Raw genomic sequence first — 6,376 nt, forward strand, 5'->3', positions numbered from 1 at the left:
GCCACCGCACAATCGCAATGTGCTGCATGGCACATTTACAACACATGCTCATCTTGCCAGCGGGGAGCGGCCTAGGATTGGGCTGTCACTGTGTAGCTGTAATGTGCAATTGCCATTTATGGAGCAGATCTCCATAAGAAGTCAATGGACCCTTTCACATGATACTGCAGGACTGACAAACTGAAGGAGAGGGGTGTCTGTGGGAGCCTGGTCTCCTTTGATCCTGCTGCCATATAAGTGGCTGTAGTGCAGTCATATTGTGAGCAGAAAGCTTTTTCACAAAATATAACAATTAAAAAAAACAAACCCTGAACAAATCAATTTTCAAAGTAATGTGGACATATAATTTGTAAAAATAATCTTTGGGAAATGAAACGAATCTAAACGCACTGCATTTAGCCAGATGCCATCAGGTCAAGCTGCTTGGTAAATACACTTTTTGCAGTGTCTTGGGAATGGAACTTTATTACCTGCCTTCTTTGATTTGTGAGATAATAGCCCTAGATGTCAGTTATCATAACTGCCTGAGCAATTGATAAATGAGATGAGGAGGGTGCACGTTCTTTGTCTGCGAGCCTCTGCTTGGCCTTTCTTTACTACCAAGAAAAGTGAAAGTATTACTATCCCTTAATGTCTTTAGAAGGACTTGTCAGTGACCGTTTTCCACCCACTCCTTGCAAACACCTGGCTTACCAAAAAGAGAGATAAGGGAGGAACTAAAGGAGAGGGGATTATGCGGGCAGTGTAGGTTAAGAGAAGTTCATCTTAACCACGGAGAACAAAAAGTAGTAGGGTCAAACTACACATTATGGAGGCGATCTATGATTGGATCTTGCTAGGGTTCTTCCTCCCCCCCCCCCACAGCTCTAAAGTACCCCTGGGGGGGGGAGCCACTGACCCTTTTCCCTCTACTTTTTTGTATTAAAATCTCTCCCTCCCAGTAGCATAGCTAGAGGGGGTGCAAAGCACTAAGTTTTGCAGGCTCCTGAACGAGTCGTGCAAGTGGCCTCTGCCCTTCCCTTTTGAAGCCATTCTGGGCAGTGGGAGCAAATGGAGATGAAGGGGAGGGGGGGACTTTTTCATGGCCCATTCAGGCACCTGCAAAACTTAGTGCTTTGCACCCTTTCTAACTATGCCACTGCTCCCTCCAAAGCTGTTATGAGCCTCATTGGGGAAAATGTTCTAAAAATAGAGTTAAACTACTATGGAATAATTTTCAGTTAAATACTACATTTCTTGCCCTTGCTGATAGTCCAATGCTATGCTTTGCTTCCACTACTGGAACTAGTGTTCCGGTAGTGGAGCATGCTGTATGATATCATCAACACTGTTACAAAAGCATGCATGACACCGTGCTTCAGATGCCAAGGAGCACCCCATGTGTGGCATCAGCCAAGAGAAGCCCCACCAATGACAATAAGTTGACGGAGTGGGCGGAACAGGGTAGAACAGGGTGGATAAGGGGAAGGGAAGGTGTGTGTCAAAGACAGGGGGTATATCCCGGCACAAGCAACTTGCTCCAGGATGCTAACCCCTTTGGGGCCTTCCAACAAGCGCCATTTGTCTCCTTGGAAATGGGCCAAACCTTCCAGTCAGCCCCTCTCACACCATAACACGCAGCCTCTTTAGGCTTGACTGCATGCTATAGTAGGGGAAAGGATAGAATTGGACTATTAGAATTGGACTGTTTGGATTTGCTTTTGATATCATGTGGCAACATCAGACTGCCTGTATGGTGCTGTGATATCATGCCAGCTCTGTGATCCCGGATTGGTTTAGATTGGTAGCCAGCAAGAAGAAGGTTTGATTTTTAAAAATTGACAGATCTGTCAGGAAGGGTAGCAAACAATAGAGAACAAAGTAAATTTGAGAACGGAAATAATCTGGAAATATTTCAGGGTTCCCTCAATCCTTCACTTCCTGCCAAAAATATTGTTAGTGAATATTTGATGGAGCTCTAGTTGGACATACTGAGGAATATCCAATGACCACTGGGTACAGTGGTTGTCTGACAATACAACTGTTCCCATGGTTCCTTAATGATACATAATGAAGTTGTGGTGAGGTATAAAGGTATGGAAATGTATTATGGACTCCGTACAACTTCTAACTCTCAATGTAGCCTAAATATATTTCATACAGACTTTCTGCAGTTGTGTGCCCTGTGATTGATTGATTGATTGATTAAGTCTACATGTATATTTGGAATTTTGCAAACAATAAAAGAAGTAGATCTCTGCCCATAGCTGTTTAAAATATAATTAAATCAATTCAGACAAATAACCCTGACTCTGGTTTGAAATAAATATCCATTCCAAAGAACACTCTGTGCCATGTTCCTTGAGAAAACAGGAACATTTTCCCCAGAGCTGATACATTCTTTATATACCTTGCACTTTGTGATAGTGAAAGTGACTTTTTGCTTCCTCATGAATCAGTTACTTCCTTGATGTTCATTTTTTTAGAATAAGGAGTGGAAGCCTGGCTTTATGGTGCAGATAAAACTCCAATACCCCTGTTTCTATACACCTCCTTTAGGATAAGAACAGCTTCAACGCTTATATAGTAATGAGTTTGCAATAGCTATGTCAACATTATACCTATATTTCCTGCAGGAAACATTTAGTGTAGGAAGGGCGAATGTGCAACAAACAGCCCCATTCAATCCATTACTCCCTAAACCACTGATGCAGCAGCACCAAAATGGCAACCATTGCAACCTACAGTGGGGAGGGGGCAGTTGCAGAGGGCAATCATTCCCTTACCTGAGGGTAAGCCGCTGCAGCATGGGGGGGGGGTGATTACTCAGGCCTGCACTAGCTAAATAGCTGGAGCAGCTTTGTGTGGACCCGTGCCACAGGATCAGGCCTGTGGGAAGGTGATATCCATGGCACTGGTGCTGCTGATCCCATCCCATCCCATCCCCTGCCTGATCAGCCCATCCCTGTCCTATTTTGCCCCATCCCCGCTCTCATTCTACTATCACCCACCTTTTCTGTCTCTCCCACTGACTTACCTGCTCCGGCAAGCAGTGGGTGAAGTGCTGGAGAAGGCCCAGGCCTTCCTGCTGTCGCTCCCAGCAGCACACCGAGCTGTTTGCTGATGGAGTCCCTTTGCGACTGGTGCTAACTGATTTACGGCAGTCAGCACCAGCACAGGAGGCATGTCACCAGCGCATAGCGTGCACACAGTTGGCCCTAAGGAAGGCACCAAATACAGGAAAAAAAGATCTCCCATTGCCCTCAAAGCACCAGAAGACAATTTATTACCCAATATGTTTCAAGTTACATAACCAGGGCTCACTCCAGGTTTGAGGTTTGAGGGATCCCTTGGCGAGGTGGACCCAATTGTAGTTCTTCATCAGGGACATTTCTAATTCAGTCCTCTAAAGGAGGGGTGCCCAAACCCTGGCCCTGGGGCCACATGTGGCCCTTGAGGCTTCTCAATGCGGCCCTCAGGAAGCACCCAGTCTCCAATGAGCCTCTAGCCCTCTGGAGAGTTGTTGGAGCCCATACTGGCCCGACGCAACTGCTCTCAGCGTGAGGGCGACAGTTTGACCTCTCGCGTGAGCTGTGGGATGAGGGCTCCCTCCACTGTTTGCTGTTTCATGTCTGTGATGCAGCAGAGGCAGCAAAGGAAAGGCAAACCTTGCTTTGTGCAAGGCCTTTTATCGGCCTTGAGCTATTGCAAGACCTTCATTCATTCATATAAGTCCATCTTTAATATATTCATTTATGTAAACTTATGCAAATTTATTCAAATTTTAAATGTAAATTAATTCTTTTTTTTCGCCGGCCCCCAACCCAGTGTCAGAGAGATGATGTGGCCCTCCAGCCAGAAACTTTGGACACCCCTGCTCTAAAGGAAAAACCAGAACTATCTTCCAAACTTTGAGATGATGTAGAAGATTATTCTAGTCTTGCTTTGAAAAAAATGAATTTACTAGAGTCATCATGCCCTGATGAAAAGTAGCAGTACAGTATTTGACATTTGTTGGGCAATAAAATGCACCTTGACGTCTCCTTTTTGTTCCTGAAGGGCATTTTTCCCAAAAATTAAAAATTAGGAACGTGTAATTTTGCAGACATGAATAATTTTTTTTTTTTTTTTTTAAATTTATGAGGTTAAAACCCCCTCTCTGCCAGTCTGGTCAGAATTCCCCAGGCTCACTAGTTCAACTGCTATTTATCATTTTCAGAAATAGTATGAGTCTGCAAAGCACCTGCTTAAAGTACTATCTAGATCCACCTTTAGAGTAGATGGTTCTGGGGGGTTCTTTCAGACAATATGTCCAACTAGCCCTGCCCCCCATGTGATTATGTGGAGTGGAACACTATGCCCAGATGGGGTGGGTGGGGTCATACCTGCTCATACCCCTTGTTACATTATGGATGAACCTAATAGGGCATGGCCCTGAATGGGATAGACTTTGAGACATGATTAGACTTGTTTGAACCCAGCATATAGTGTGGCTCAATGGTGCTGTTATAACTTGTGCAGATACACTGGAGAGTTTTACACTGGAGAGTGTAAGAACACTGGATACACTGGAAAGAGTAAGAACAATCAATGATCGTTTTCTCTTGCTTTGTGTGCAACAATGCCCCAAAGGCAGAAACATCCTTTGTGTGATTGTTGGTCTTGGCAAGTTAACCAGCTCTGAAAAGAATTTCAGTTCTCTCATTTATGCTCTACGTTTGGAGGAATGCCTTCATTCAAGACATCCCAGCATCAGTGGCGTAGCTAGAGGGGGTGCAAAGCACTAAATTTTGCAGGGAGCCTGTTGCAGCATGCAAGCAACCCCCTCCCCTTCGGAGCCATTCTGGACAGGGGGAGCAAAATGGAGATGAATGCCGCCATTTTGCTCCCCCTGCCTGGAATGGCTCCAAAGGGACGGACATGGACCCCTTGCATGCTGCAGTGAGGCTCCCTCCCTGAAAAACTTAGTGCTTTGCACCTCCTCTAGCTATGTCACTGCCCAGCCTACATCCAAAGCTATTCTCTTTGCTTGCAACAATCATACAGCCATTGTTAAAAATGTTAGCAATAATAATACTTAAGTGTACATGAAAGGAATGTTCCCAGGTAAGAAGATCATGGCTTAGTAACAAAATACACACTTAGCTTGCTAAGAGTCAACATCTCCCATTGAATGATTTCAGCTAGTCAGGCAACAAAAGACCTTTGCCTGAGGGCTTGGGAAACCAAGTCACTGTCAGCCGCAGTGAACTCTAATGAGCTAGATTAGTGGATCTCAATGTTTTAGCAATGAGACCCACCTTTTAGAACAGGGGTCTCCAAACTTTTTGGCCAGAGGGCCACATCAAATATCTGGCGTGGTGTGGAGGGCTGGAAAAACATTTTAAATATAATATTTAAATAAATAAATTAGAGATAGAACTTAGATGAGTGAATAAATGAATGAATGGGTTCATTCATTCAACCTCTCTGGCCCTCAGAACACCCTCCAGACCCAATCAGAGCACAGTTCTGGTCATGTTCAGTTGAGTGGGCCAGAGGCTTTCAGGGGACAAGAGGTTGGCCGCGGGCTGGAAAGAGGCTTGCTGCGGGCCGCATCTGGCCCCCAGACCGGGGTTTGGAGACCCCTGTTTTAGAATGACAGTCTAACAGAACCCACCAGAAGTGATGTCTTTAACCTGGAAGTGATGACAAGGCTGAAAGCGACATCGTCAATTTCGGTTTCAAACCTAAGTCGTGATCAGACAAAGGTACCACTACATAATATGCTGATGCTGTTATTTTGCAGTTTGGAATTCAAACATTCCAACTCAGGTCAAAGCAGAACGTAGACTTGGATCCTTCTCCAACCAGTCAGCCCTCCCCCCTTTCCAGCATCCCATCTTCTCTGCACATGCCTGATCTTGTCTGATCTCGGAAGCTAAGCAGGGTCAGGCCTGGTTAGTACTTGGATGGGAGACCGCCTGGGAATACTGGGTGCTGTAGGCTTATACCATAGTCTTTCGAGACTGAAGGTTGCCAACCATCTTCCTAGCTATTCATAGCAAAGCACCTTACTTCTCTCCCATTGGGAGCCTGCAGCAGCTCTCTACCCTGTATTTTCAGCTCTGCTTTTTCAATGGCAACTGAGCTGGGTGCTACACGACCCACCTGAAATTGGCTCAGGCCCCACCTAGTGGGTTTCATTTGCTGCCCCTGTAACTTATCCTAACGCAACTTAGCTCAGCTAAGGGTAGCACACAAGGAGCATGGTAAGGAAGCGAACAGCAACATCCTGGGGCCTAATGGCACCTAATGGTGTTGATGCAGCCAGTGGTGTAGCTAATAATCGTGTAGCCCAGTGCCAAGCTCAAAATGTTGCCCCAGAAGTGATGTCATAACCGGAAGTGATGTCGCA

General features: G+C 45.5%; 1 pseudogene; it reads left to right on the plus strand.

Moving 5' to 3' along the window:
- The first annotated feature begins 5,848 nt into the window (after positions 1-5,848).
- On the plus strand, positions 5,849-5,967 carry LOC136650860 (5S ribosomal RNA; annotated as a pseudogene).
- The last annotated feature ends 409 nt before the right edge of the window (positions 5,968-6,376 follow it).

Source organism: Tiliqua scincoides, chromosome 4 (assembly GCF_035046505.1).
Source record: "Tiliqua scincoides isolate rTilSci1 chromosome 4, rTilSci1.hap2, whole genome shotgun sequence".
NCBI classification, from domain to species: Eukaryota; Metazoa; Chordata; class Lepidosauria; order Squamata; family Scincidae; genus Tiliqua; species Tiliqua scincoides.